This window comes from Ornithodoros turicata, chromosome 5, assembly GCF_037126465.1.
Source record: "Ornithodoros turicata isolate Travis chromosome 5, ASM3712646v1, whole genome shotgun sequence".
Lineage (NCBI taxonomy): Eukaryota > Metazoa > Arthropoda > Arachnida > Ixodida > Argasidae > Ornithodoros > Ornithodoros turicata.
In genome coordinates this window covers 40,504,135-40,519,562 of record NC_088205.1, presented here as the reverse complement: position 1 = coordinate 40,519,562, position 15,428 = coordinate 40,504,135, and the positions used below count along the sequence as shown (strand labels likewise).

General features: G+C 44.9%; 1 pseudogene; it reads left to right on the top strand.

The window, feature by feature from the left end:
* The window catches only part of LOC135395763 (cell adhesion molecule Dscam1-like), a 97,914-nt pseudogene that overhangs the window by 35,551 nt on the left and 46,935 nt on the right, over window positions 1-15,428 (top strand).

Sequence of the window (15,428 nt, the reverse complement as noted above, 5' to 3'; positions counted from 1 at the left end):
TTGGAGCAAATATTTGGCACAGTTCGACGTCACGGCCCGCACTCACAGAGAGAAATGAACAGTGAGATGGATTGTTAATTCGATGCGTTTCCGGGATGTACTTTCGTTGTGGGAACTGCTGCACATATTGTAGTGGGAGATATTCTTCTGGCCTTCTAAGAATATCGCTTCCAGATCTGAACAAATATCCGGAACAGATATCCGGAATATCCGGTACTTCCCGCTATGGTGTGTTTCGTCCTCACATACATATTTACATAAAGTTTAAACCCACCCGAGATAGCATATATTGTTCCATGTTGGTATGCCCACAATGTACGATAACAAAGTTCAGTTTTCATTCGTACACTGATAGGGCTTTAGGCGGACTAGAGCAATTACGGTGCCTGGTCGTGTTTGCAACCTCGAGTCGTGAAGGCATTCCCTTTCAGCGCCATTTTCTACCTGACTGTCTTTGCTGGGGTGAACACAAACAAGTGTCCTCCCCATCACATGTAGCGATTTTTGTGACGCAGTGCCTCCGAAATGGCGTCGGGAGCCGGTGGACAAGACCTCTGTGACGGGTCAGCCCGTAATATTTGACTGTCAGGCGAATGGTTTTCCGGTGCCCGTTATTCGGTGGAAGAAAGCGCAAAGTAAGTTCCCAATGCATCGTAACGAGAGGCTCTTTAGTACCTCAATGAAGCGGTTCATCTCAACGGCCGTGACTGAGCTATAGTGCGGGAACGCTATTCTTGCGGTTTATTTCTTGTTCAGAAATAGGATTCATCTTATTTTTTAACGGATACGAGCAGCCTTGATTCTCCAACCAACGATGAGTCCGGCAACAGAACTCGTCAAGTATTGTTTGTTTACACCGTCGATGTCGCCAAATATGAAAACCTTGTGGTCTTTTTAGAAGGAGACTTTCAAGTGATCATCAGCAACGCCAACGTGCAAATCCTGGAGAACGGCTCGCTCAGCATTCGAGAAACGGGTCGTGATGACGGTGGTCACTACATGTGCCAAGCGATCAATGGTGTCGGACCGGGGATCTCTACCGTCATTAAGCTTCACGTGCACGGTACGTACATTTCAATCTTGTTTTTGTTAACGTCTTATGTGAACTTCGCAGTAGTTCATGATCAAGAACCGGTTTAACGGGCCGATATAAATATTTTCGAACGCGTCCTCCATAACAAAACGCGTAAGAATGATGGACGATGCTATTTTCCAGCCAAGTTGACGTCTTTTGACAACTCGAACCAATCGGGCGTGTTCTCGACGGGTCACTTAAACACTTCTCTTCCACTATATATCTCACTGTACAACAAATGGAGCTACTTTTTTCATAATTTGAAATTACTTCTTTACTGATTTCTCCGTCCATCTTCTTTCCATAGACATGGTCACACGAACGTATATATTTATCCAAAGAGCATGTGAACTACACCGGACGTGGTAATGTACATTAAAGGGACTACGAAATGATTTTTTTCTCGTTTTCATCAGAAAACCTTTTCCGAGTCTAGAACCAAAATTTTACCTTCATCACGCGAGGAGTATTCTCGGGAGCGAATTTAGACGGAGCGGCGAAGGGAGGACAGCTGGCGCCGCGCCGTGGCGAGCTGCCGAGCGGAGACACAGCGGGCAACTTGACGGGACCACGGCCGGCTCGGCAACACGTCATCGTGACGTGTTGCCGAGCCGAAGGATCCCGCCAGGAGCATGCGCCGTAGGATCCCGCGCATGCCTTCATCGGGAGTGGAAATCTCCATGACGGCAGCTTCCGCGCGATGGTCGCAGTCTATCGCAGTCGCATCCTGTGGTTTTCGTCGACATGCCGAGACGATGTTGAATAGTTGGTTGCCCTAATTTACGTCAATATTTGCGTGGTATCCAATGTCTCATGCTTCCCAGTGACGAGACGGACAGCTTTTGATGCCACGAAGCAATCGGACCGCCGGAGTGGAAAGACGATGTGGTGCCATCGACTGCTCGTGTTTTTTAGCGGACATTTGCATGATCGAGTTTACGAAGGGTACGCTGAATCTCTTCAACGTACAGGATAACGAGCTCTGTCTCGTCTGAATCAATGTGTAGCAACCTGTCCACACCGGGGAAAGAACATCCACCTAAACGGCGCAAAGGTGTGAGTATTTTTCGTTATTGGGGCTAACAACGGTCTCTCAGTCCGTGTGGATCAAATGCTATCATAGATTTCAGGATTGCGTGAATGGGTTAATTCCCATCTGCGTGACTCTGAACCTTGCCGCCGCTTACGCCACAGAGAGAGTAAAAAAAAAAGAAAATAGAAGTTACCTAATCCATTCCCTAAACTCAGGTGGTGCACTGTTGATAAAAGTACACTTCGTTTAGCATGATCTTAGAAACCATACTTCAACAGAATATTTATGTAATATGTTGAACATACGTATCCGTTCTTTTCTCTTCACTCAGCTGCTTTCATGTTCACAGGTGACTTCCTCAGCGGAGCCTGAAACCCCTTAGGTGAGACAGCATGATCATTGTAACCCACTATTCAGAGCAGACAAATGCTGTGCACATTCTTTCCAGATTGCTCTTTAATGCAGTGTCTTGCCTACCATTCGGGCTCTGTATATTGTTCACAAGTTTGTTTTTTTACCTTTTTTGTCATTTGATTTACAGTTTGCTTTATCATATGCACAAATATGATATTGAGGGGGACATTTTCTTGTTTACACTTCTTATCTTATAATCATTGTTCAGTTAGATTACATCATTTGCATTCACCGAAATTGGAGTTGTATACTGTGTTATTTTCTTCCTCTCAAATCAGGGTAGCCCATGTGTATGGCAGCTGAAGTCTTTCACCAGGGTAACATGCCAGCAAGTGCTCTGCAGGTCACCTCTAAGTTAAAGGAACCTACCTTTGATGCACTATGTCCGCATGAGATTTTGTTTCTGCTACAACTCTGCGCTTTGTTTCACATTACCAAAAAATAACATTACCAGCCATTATCATACCGGTGTACTGCTGTGTTCAACCAATTCAACTTGCTCTTGGCATCCTGCAAGGCCGTGCAGCTACTTCAGCCCTTATTTGCTGGTAACACTGGTGCCAATACAGTTGTTAGATGAGGTGTGACACTGTAAAATAGAACATATCCTGTGTTCTATTAAAAATAAAAATGATGCATGTATAGCATATAATGTGTATATGTAGATGTTAGGTCTTAGTTATTTTACTATTCGAGCTAAATGTCGACATTTCAGCTGTATGAGCCTGATGCCCTCGTCCTTGACGCATATACAAGTGTGCCACCACCCTCGGAGGAGCCTGCATAGCGAGGACTCTGTCCCAGTGGCAAATGGAACAGTTCTTTCACAAAGAAAGCAGGTTTCCGCCAGAAGACCAACGAGCAGTTTACTTGAAATAGTACCAATTACTTGTCGTTTTTCTAATTGCAAAATATTGGGCATGCTACGTCAGTACTGGGGCTTTGTGCTTCTTTCCAGTTACCTCAACTGGTGACTTCAAGCTTACGTAACACAATAATATAAGAGGGCATGAAGCAGGCGAACTGGTATCGTGAGATTGTGTCCCCCAGTCTTAGGGTTAGAAATGTATTACACTGTGTTGGAAACCTGGTTGAACAATAAATTTGTTAAACGACAAACACTTCTCAGATGAGCAGTGGCGATGTGCAGAATACTCTTATACAATACGCTACAGCTGAGTTTTGTAGGCATGGTGGTTGGCAATGCTAAATGTTCAGATTTACGACGTGCTCAACATTGAATACAGAATACGTGACGTGCTCATAAATAAATTCTTGCATGAAACATAATCTTAGGCAAACAAGAAGTCCTTCGACGGAAGGAAATACAGCCATCTGTAGAACAATAAATGCAGAGTAAATCAAAATCGCCTGAAGGCGCGAAGCTGCTTTGAATAATAACAGTAATGATGACGAAGAACACGAGTTGAAACAAAGTAAAACAAAACATTAGACCACCCAGTCTTTTACAATAATTTGTGCAAACAAATCGAGCAACAAAGGGGGACATCTTCCAAATATCACAGTCGCACTTCACAACGCACTTCCTTTGTTGTCAGATTGCCAACAGGTAAACATAACTGCAACTGACTTAAATATAACTGCAACGCCAAGCAACCACCAGACACTTTCCATTGGTGACGGCGATACAACCAAGGGGATGAAACTCGCGAGTTCACTTGCGGACTAAAGTGAGACGCTGCGAGCTTTTTACGTCATCAAACGTCATGAAACGTCAGAATTTTTACGTCGAAGCGCGAGTTCTCAACCGTCACGAGCCCATTGGCTCCTGAGGCCGCTCTCCCGGTATGCGAGCGCTCATTGGTTGGTTTGAAATTATGAACTTTCCTTGGCGCGCTCAAGCCGGCGACACCGTGTCGGCGGTGCCGGAGCAACCGAGCAGCTCTCCGCAAAGTTTCGAAATGTGTTGGATGCAGCAGGGACGCAAGCAAAGCATCTATGCCTGTACCGCTTTGGGGGGTTTTTAGTGTCCTTCCCTAACATGTTGTCGATACAGACTGTGAAAAGCTCGTGCCTCATGGATACTTCTGCAAGTCAATTCAGTGATAGATAAGTGGAAGGCAGGTGTGCTTCGCTTGCTTTGGTGCGACAACGATTCAAGAAGGAATACTGCGTTTTCCGCTACCCACTCGATGACAGGTAAGTCAGTTCCTACTCCATTCTGCCGCTTAGCATAGCATAGAGCCACACCTGTGGCATTTTGGCAGGTAGAATTTTTGGTTTTGACGTTTCTGATCCCTATTTTAATTATTGTTCAGGTATAAGCACTCAACCCATATCTGCTTCAGAATAGCATCTGCATGGATACAGTAGAATGGATAAGCCACTCAGAGTGATTGGAGCATCATCTTTCGGCATAGCAGCTGCTCAAGTTCCTTTGTGGCGGGTCAACCAGGCGCCTACAGAAGCAGCAATGGGATATGGACATCTTCTCTGTCATGCCGGATCTCTGAATGTGTGTGCCTGTGCAGCCAATATACTGTTGTTCTACTGTGAAATCTTCCACGTGAGAAGACATCAGCTATCAGTGAATGCAAAGTTGCTTCGGCATATCATTCGAACTTCAGACAATGTTCATATCATGTTCGTGTTTTGCACAGCTACAGCAGGCTGCAGCTTGTGATTTGGAAATATCTATCTCTAAAAATAAAGCAGTTTCTGCAACAGAAACAGCAAACGCTTCCGCATTTTGTTATTTATTTCACTCGACGCGACCGAAAATCCAGAACCGCCAAAGCGGGGGAGAGGGTAGAGAACAGATGAGAGAGGGAAAGGGGAAAGGCACCGCCAGCGACACAGCTCACCCAGGGAGACAGAAAAAAGCAAAGAAAAAAAGCTACTCAACCGTCGTCCAACGATTGGCCCAACGCTAGAGGTCACGTAAGTTTTTCCCGACAATAGAAATATACTACACGTTCATCCCCCTGATACAACCAATACACGTTGCGGTGAATTGCTAGAGGCCCACGTAACTCGTCAGCAAAACTCTCAAAGCCACGGAGGTACTTGAGTTCCTTGTTGTGAACGGCCGCAGAGCAGAGGACGAATACATTCGATGAAAAAGTACAGCTCACATGTCATACTTGCCAGCTCAACTGTAGCAAACGATTCACACGCAAAAAGCTGTTCATTATAGCGCGCTATCCGAACGCCTCCAACCAAGAAAACGTAATGCTTCAACTTCAACCCTCAGACCCTCAGACGCGACCAGAGACCTTGTGACCTTCTATGTGCGACTGGACGGTGCCAGCCAGAGCGGGCTCGCAGCATAACTTTCCATTGCGCAACACCGGTGACGTAACGGGGAACAGAAGTGCGGTCCGTACAGTTACACCATCGACGGGACAATGTGCGCGGGAGAGGAGGAACGCGGAAGAGACATTTCGAGCGCGCGCTCCTCACAGCGTGGAGCGATTTCGCCCGGAAAAAATTGTGGCATATTAGTTTCTCGGCGGGAAGAACAGTTTCCAGCGAAAAAAAGTATGGGGGTTCAAGAAATTTCATAGTCCATTTAACTGTGAAATGTTTTGCCCGTACATTGTCGTCTTTCCAAGAAACATCGTTTAAACAACAGGTACGACTTCTGCAGGCAAAAGTCAATATAGTTGGCACCACTGAAACGCGTACGCTCGGAAAAGCCCAATCCGGATAACGAGGTATATTGGAGATTTTCACGTAGAGCAACGTCTACTAGATGTAGAACTACGCACGGCACGCTCAGTAACGACGTCCAGAACGTGTTGAGTTAGTACCGTTTATAACTATTGAATAATAACACATCCAAACCGTAAACGTCAACACGAAACCGGTCGGACATGTTCAATGGCCGTTGGTTTCAATGGTCAATAAAGACTGGCCTCGTGACAGCCTGGGTTTTATATTCTCCAGGTGCTATTGTACTCTCCGTAGCCTCGAGACCGATAGTATTCTTACACTGTCTGGATGATTCGTGTTTTTCCCCTGTCACACAGGTAGTCTTCAAGAAACATTGAACATGCGCATAGTGCCACCAAGCGTGTAACGTTTCAACCCCACAAAGAACATTGGATCCAATGTTCCTTGACTGGTTGACAGGTTGCACGCATGGTAATGCTACACGCATGTTCAATGGGCATTGGTTTCAATACTCAGTGAAGATTCACCGTGTGACAGCCCGGGCATTACGTTCTCCAGGCGCTACTGCACTCTCCGTAGCCTCGAGACCGATAATCATCTTACACTGTCTGGATGATTCGTGTTTTTTCGCTGTCACACGGGCACTCTTCAAGAAACATTGAAGTCATTGGTCATTGAACATGCGCATAGTGCCACCAAGTGTGTAACGTTTCAACCCCACAAAGAGCATTGGACCCAATGTTCCTTGACTGGTTGACAGGATACACGCATGGTAATGCTACACGCATGTTCAATGGCCGTTGGTTCGAATAGTCAGTGAAGACTGACCGTGTGACAGCCCGGGCATTACGTTCTCCAGGCGCTACTGCACTCTCCGTAGCCTCGAGACCGATAATCTTCTTACACTGTCTAGATGATTCGTGTTTTTCACCTGTCTCACGGGCAGTCTTCAAGAAACATTGAAATCATTGGTCATTGAACATGCGCATAGTGCCACCAAGCGTGCAACGTTTCAATCCCACAAAGAGCATTGGATTCAATGTTCCTTGACTGGTTGACAGGTTACACGCATGGTAATGCTGCACGCATGTTCAATGGCCGTTGGTTCGAATAGTCAGTGAAGACTGACCGTGTGACAGCCCGGGCATTACGTTCTCCAGGCGCTACTGCACTCTCCTTAGTCTCGAGACCGATAATCTTCTTACACTGTCTGGATGATTCGTGTTTTTCCCCTGTCACACGGGCAGTCTTCAAGAAACATTGAAATCATTGGTCATTGAACATGCGCATAGTGCCACCAAGCGTGCAACGTTTCAATCCCACAAAGAGCATTGGATCCAATGTTCCTTGACTGGTTGACAGGTTACACGCATGGTAATGCTGCACGCATGTTCAATGGCCGTTGGTTCGAATAGTCAGTGAAGACTAACCGTGTGACAGCCCGGGCATTACATTCTCCAGCCGCTACTGCACTCTCCTTAGTCTCGAGACCGATAATCTTCTTACACTGTCTGGATGATTCGTGTTTTTCCCCTGTCACACGGGCAGTCTTCAAGAAACATTGAAATCATTGGTCATTGAACATGCGCATAGTGCCACCAAGCGTGTAGCGTTTCAACCCCACGAAGAGCATTGGATCCAATGTTCCTTGACTGGTTGACAGGTTACACGCATGGTAATGCTACACGCATGTTCAATGGCCGTTGGTCTGAATAGTCAGTGAAGACTGAACGTGTGACAGGGGATCACTCTGGTTTACACTTCGCAAAATAAATTTCGAGAATAGACTCCTCAAAATAAATCACGAAAAAATCGACGGTGTAAAGATAAAGCCGTTAAAGGTCAGCTACGCCGATTCCCCGATGTGTTGAAACGGTTGTGATATTCAGAACGAGCACATCCAACTGCCCCCGAAACGCACCTTCGTTTCTCAATTTTGTCTTCCTATTACGAATATTAATTCATCAAAGAAACCAAAACAAGCCATGGGCGCAGCCATTTTTGTGACGTAGATGGGATAAACCTGCTCCATCTACGTAGATAGAGAATCGTGCGTCTGATTGGATGAAAGCTGAGGCTTTCTCTGACTTCCATGGCGTCTTCTCCCCTTTGCGAGGAAATCCAGTTATGGCCGCCGGCTACGATGAGCGTTTCGTCCAGGTAATCCCGAGAACTATTGAACGATGGAAACAACAACCGCGAACTCACCTCAACATCATTTTCGGCGTGAAATTGTGATTATGTGCTCGAGAACTTCGCAGTTCAACCGTTCAGCTGCCATTCACGTAAACCCGTTTGCTGCTTTTACTACAAGTGCAGGAATGGGAGCGATTGAGCAACAACGTGAGACTTGGTGATCGTATGAGCATATACCTGCAGGGGACTGGTCTTCAAAGAAAAAAGGCCATATTTTTGCCCATGCACATCGTGCGGTTGCCAGGCTTGTTACACGAGATACATATATTGTGCAGCATCATAGCGCGGCTGTAATGAACGACGTAGGAATGTATCGTGACCACTCGAACTGCATTCGTTGAACCATTCGTCGGCTATATGAAAATGCTCATTAGAGTTGCCCCGCACAAAAAGTGTTGGATGTAGTTTTGTAGTGTGTTGTTTATCTCGTAGAGCGCATCGCGGCATGTAGGTCGAGAGCCCTTAGCCGGCGTTCACACGGGCAACTTTTCCCAGCAACTCGAAGCAACTCAAACCAACGTATTTTGAGCAATTTCGAGTCCGCGTTCACACGCAGCAACTCTGTAGCTCCACCCACAAGCAACCTTATGGCGACCGGACAATGTGGGTTCGAATCGAACTGGTGGAATCTTTTCTTTAGCTGCTGTTTATCAAATTTCAGTCAGTTTTATTACTCCAATAGATCATTATTGCCGTCCAGAAGTGGCAACTGATATGTTTCCGTGAAGTTCGTAAAAAAAGAAAAAGTTATTTTTTAGCTGCACCTCCAGGATTTGAACCTATGAGTAGTAGAGTAGTAGTAGAGTAGAAGTAGCTGCGTTTTGGAGCTTGGTGACGCCCGAAAGACCTATGAACCATGAACCATGAACCTATGAACCCTATGAAACCTATGAACCATGAACCTATGAACCCACGAACGAAATCCACAACGCCATCGGGAGTCACGTGGCAATGCTTCCCTCTCTGATTGGCCGATGCACGAGCAACTTCTCAAGTTTTCGGTCCGGGAGCGATTCGCAGCAACTCGGAGCAACTCGAGTTGCTGGAGGTTGCCGGCTGACAGCAACTCCAAAGTTGCTCATAGTTGCTGCAAAAAGTTGCCCCGTGTGAACGCTGCCTTATACGTATTTTTTGCATGTTTACTTGAGTGCACACAGGCCATATTTCATTCATAATAGTTTAGCAAATAAACACGTACGGGTCGATCTCATATTGCTTTTGAGTTAGGCATAGTGTCTTCAGATCAGGGTATGTGTATCCTGTTTGCTGGGCCCAACAGATGTTATTAAGGGTAGTGCAACATTTCCCACTTCTTGAACCATGCTAACATTGCCAGAATAAGGAACATTACACTGTGCTGTGTATTCCACACTCAGTTGTCTCGTTACGTAAACCCCCAATTATTATATTGGGTACTCCACATGTTCAACCAGTCAGCAGTTCCCATATCCTATTTTTTTTAAACATGTGCTTAAAATTCCACAACTGCCACTCAAGTAACTTTGCCACCAAATTAGTCAGTGACAAAAGGTATATGTACTTTATCACAAATTTAATAACCTTGGTGGAAATGGTTGGTGGTGTCCTCTGCCTTGTACGGTGCACTTCATAGCAAAATACACAATAGTTCAAATGTTTTCCTTGTCCACATATGCCCTGTCCAAGCTGAAAGACTCTTATCAAAATGGGGAAGCGGGCTTGCTTGTCCAGAGAAACAAATATGAAACTGCAGTGCTCAACGTAAATAACTGCATGCTCAGCAACTAAGGCTGGTGATGCCGAAGACCTAATATTTCTAGGTTAAAAGGAACAAAGGAGAAAACACCACTGCAGCGTATTAATGTTGTTTCAAAAGTATAACACCACAAAATTTGTGAGAGTCAGTTGGTGTATTTAGTTATGTTGGTCACCTCCTGCACCAATTTTTAATAAGATTCAAATGCGTTGCTACCAACCAGGACCTAAGCCTGACCTATGATCTAATAATAATAATAGTATCTAGGACCTATATGGACCTTCACCACTAGTTTGGTCTAGGTTTCACACGTGGCTTCTAGTGAAGCTTCGAAGCTGCTCTGTAGAGCTGACAGGAGACTTGCAGAGTAGAGAATTTTTTATTTATATTTTCCAAAGAACATGTAAAAAACAATGTGCTGTACCAACTGTATTCAAAGAAATACAAATATACTTTGTTTTAGCTATGTGCATATCAGCAGGTTACAGGTGACGGATGACGGATGACACACAATGGGCGTCAAGGGTGAGAACACAAGAATACTACCACTGCAGGCACTGTCCTGAAATTCTAAGTCACCATTTGTCAGAAACGAATGACCACGCACAGCCTAAGGATCATATTGAGCTCCTTCCATTATTATTTTTATTGACAGCATGTTGGCTCCCGTCCAGTCCATGAAAGTGACCTTATCGTTGAAAGAACGGTTCAACAGCAAGCGAGCTGATGATAGTGTCCATGATCGCGAGACCTGAAGAGGAGATACAAGAAGGGACATAAACACGCTATGTTGAGGCATTGTGTATGTCCCTTCCTATCCCTCGTCTCAGAGTTTTTCGCTATGGACCTCCATGATGTTTCCTTCGGCAAACTTTACATATTTTTATGTAGAATTGTGAAGGTACAGCCAGGCGCTGTTAGCAAATCACACAGTACTTTTTTTTAATCAAGAATCCATAGAAGGTACACAGTCATCTTTAGCATTGCACACATCTATGGGACATGTTAATCACTTTGGAATGTCACAGACATGTCATGGAGGCCGGCACATGATTAGTGGTGCTGAACAGACAACTATTTGTCATAGTTTAGGCATAAAAAGCAGTTTTGTCACCTGCATATTGAGACAGATGTATCTCTACATACTTTGCCATGACACAAATATATGAAGCAACAAATGTACCCCCTACTTTATTATGGTTATTAGTCAACACTGCCAAGAATGTGGGAACACAGTCTTGTACCACCTACACTCTTCAAAATGACCTTCACACACGACACATTGTAGGTCAACGAGACTCCAGAATGATGTCCTCTCCCTCCCCATTAGCTGAAAACATTTTTCTACAACCTTGCATAAGGGGAAGTTAGTACAAGAAACGCACACATTCCTTTTTTGAGCAAATCAGTATTCAGAGCGTTACCATACTGTACTGTGATAGGCCTGCAGTGCATTACGTGGTACAGCACATACTCTAAAAAATTTCACCGTAGAACATGTCCCCCATTCTAATGATAGTCTTCTCTAGTTTTACAAACTGCCATTTCCCATAGTGCTTTATGGTATGACACAGTATTTTTAAATCTTTACTGTAGTTTACTGGTTATAGCAGAAAAAAGACACCACTGTTTCCGATCACAGGACGCAAGCCATAAGTGCTATACGGAAACAATACATGCTGCTCTCTAGCAGTTGTTCGTGTTTGGACATGGTATGGTGCATGCAGGGTAAATTCCATGGTTAAAATATCCAAACGTGAACAACTGTTAGATTACATGATGTAGAATGCTCTACAGTACAGTAAAACCTCCAAAGACGGACACCTCCCTACCTCGGACAACTCCCCATGATTTCATTGCACGGGCAGGCTCCCATTGAAACTACATGGGGACGAAATTTTCTATGTTGGACACCTCCCTATCTTGGAAGTAGGATACGGTTTTCACTGCAAAGTCAGACAAAACCCTGGCCACATTACCTGAATATCGGCCCATCTTTTGCACCAAAAAGACCCAAAATGAGCCAGTGGCCTTGACTTTTTCCCCTTTTTTCCCCTATACTGGTCTCAGCATTTTGTTGCTTTAGTTTTTAGAGTCCAAAAACAAGTGCTCTCAGTCTACATTGTAATTCTTTATGTGAGCACTTGTCTTCAGTTTGTCTAGAGTCTTTGAACGAGCACTGCACCAAAGCTATGAGAAGTGGGCTGACGCTTCAGAGACAAGTCCTTGCTGCTCGAAAAGCTCCAGAGGTAATGGCATTGAGTAGAATCTGAACGGAATTGAATATACTAAAATCAGTAATAATTATCAGTGAAGAGTGGGTAGAGGTATCCACTACCAGGCACCACCACCAGGTACCACAAAGGACCTTAAATTGAAGAAGGGGGACATTTCTCACAGCTGTGATCTCTTCCATTTTTTGTTGCCGTCATATTCTGTAACTCTGACACCTCTATAAGTAGGAGATGCCTCGGCTGCACTGCGGGTGTCCAACATAGGAAGGTTTCACTGTATTTATGTTCCGTGTCATGTGACCACAAACAATATATGCTTTTGCTCATGCTGCACAGCACAGACGGATTGAGCTGCATGTGAGGATAATAACATGAAACCTGAGGTGCGGAGGAAAAGGCACGACTTTACGGTACGGTGTCAGTTGTTTCATGTTGTAATTGCGTACCACCTGGCCTGTACTTGAGAATAGGTTTGATGCATTGTACACACACCATAGACATGCAGTATGTGGTGTGTTGTGATAGTAATGCTGAAGAATAATGCTCCAGGTGGATTGTTTCGGTACAATCTTGAACTATGCATACCAAGGGGTAGGGCATCTGCGTGACAGGTTTACCTGGAAGTAAGAATGTAAATGTTAGCTGAAGTCATTGAATAATTAACATTATCAATATACTGCTGCAGATGATACAAACAATAGCAGGAATGTCTCTGTACTCACAATATTAGTACAGCAGCTACAGAAAAGCATAAAACAAGTTTTTGTATACATGATACCACTTGAATGCAACACAAGCTTCTGCTGCACTGCCAGAACACCACGGCGGACAGATTTACCTTACTTCACCTGAGAAAAAGTATGTACCGTTGCACACATGATGCTGTTTGAATGTCTAGAAAAAACATAATTTATGACCGAAAGAGAATCAACTGGAAGATTTCAATTTACCTTAGTCAAAACTGAGAAAAAGTATGTGCTGTTGCACACATGAAACTCCTTGAACTGCCCTTGAGCGCTCTGGAAGAACACCTTATTTGTGACCAAAATACAACAGCTGAGCCAACATTGAATTTATGAACAGCAAGGGTATACGAACACAAGAAATCGAGCACAAGTGATGGAATGCACTTGATTAATCAGAAAATGAAATGTCTCAGTACCAGGTGTCACTGTTCCGTCAACAAAAACAGATGAACTTTGAAGGGGCGTCTGGTTTGCACTGGTGACAGCCTTCAGCTTGAAACCCAGACGGTGATAGTTGAGACGTGGAGTGCAAGCTTTTCGGTGGTGCCAGAACGCCTGTGAAATCATTTAACAAATAAGGCATTTCCAAATCTGTACTGAGAATACACCCGCTGGGGCGTAATCTCTAAAGGATGAAGCAGTAACTGACAGATAGCGTATCTTTCTCTTCTACGTGATGCAATTTGCACCGCATGACTGACTTAGCATTACGCGTCTTACCTTTATCTGCTGCCTAGTCCTGCCCCTGCAATCTCTTGCTGCAGATAAGGTTAGCACAGCATCCCGGACGAGACATCTTCGGCTTCTTGTGAAACAAGTTGCGCATTGCTTCCGTAACATTCATATGAGCCAGATAAACAGATCAAACCGCTGCTTTCCAAGGAGGCACCCAGTCGGAGTTGTAACCGATTGTTGCAGTCAATAGATTTCTCTTTCGCCTTTCGGAAAATTGTGGTTTGAAATATTGGAACTGCATGCTGAAGTGTTCTTGCAGACGGGAGCAAAACGCTCACACATTCTCGGCACGCAGCACAGAACAGGAATCACACCAGGAAGTCTGTACTGGCCTAGCAAATGCTTTGCAGTCGAAGGAAGCAAAACTCACGTTCCTCGTGGGTTTAGTGAAGTCCAGAAATATACTGGCTCCCTAATAGCTAACTGTTTATCACTTCCCCAATGTGAATCTGCGCAGCAGACGGCTCGGCAGAAGAAACTGGCCGGCTTGGCGGAAGGAACCAAGCCAAAAGTCATGCCAAGCCGGAGCGCGGGCAGACCACGAATGTGTCGTCGACACAGAGTTTGCGGGCCTCAAGACGGGATGTCAGTGAAACTAAAAATTCACTTTTTCGGAAAACTGCGAGGAGTTTGGGATAACTATTTTGCATACATAATCAGTGTTCCCTTATGAACACATCGTGTGAGTACCATTCCATTCTGTAACACTCGAAAATCGGCGTAGCTGAGCTTTAAAATCAACTTTTGCGGTATAAACGCTTCAGATTCAAACTTTCAAAATAAATCATCTCTGATTAGTCGACAGGCACTACAGCCTCAGAGCAGCGAAGTCTTTTGGCTTCCGCGTCTGAAAATAGTTCCCCGCAGGATGTGGCTCTTTGCGGTGGGCTGGGAACAAGAGTACCGAGTCTGGACGAATCGTTTGCTGTATTTTTCGCCAGCTATCAGGATTCTGTTGACATTGCAGTTAGTGCTTTGTTCTGCTACTCGCCTGTCAAATTTGAGTATGTCGAACTCTGAATTCGTGTCGTAAGTCACCAAATCAGTTCCTGGTGTTTGTTCCAGCTATGGTGGACACCTGCCATATTGTGAACATTGTCGCGGACATCGCCGGCTGCCTGGGTTGTGAAATCGTTGGAGTTCAAAAATGACGATAGACGAAAAAGCCCGATACCCAAACCTTGTGCATGTGTTGTGTTTGTCCATCTGTGTGTGCCTCAGAACCTTAGAATCGTGAAATCGGAACCTGCCTGTGTACTTTCTTGCGTGTGGTTTTCCTTGGGAGCCTACGTTCTTATAAGTGCAAGGAACTAGTACTGGGCAGACTCTCGAAATGCCTTTCTGGAAATAAGCTGCATATAAATGTTAAGAAACTGTTTGTTTGTTGGGAAGTAAAAACTATTTTCTATCGAATTTGAAGTACCCCGCAAAACACGACCGTGAGCAACGATGGTGAAGAGCAGTACCAGCCTGTGATCTGCCTGGAACCTCGCGCTGACGCTATAACGAGAACGCTCGCTGATTGGTCTAGAGAAACATTGTCTGCTGCTCTGCTGTCGTCTGCTACTCGGCTGTTCGGGGTTCTGAAAAAGCCTTTCTCCTGGGAGACTCTTTTCGGCTGTAG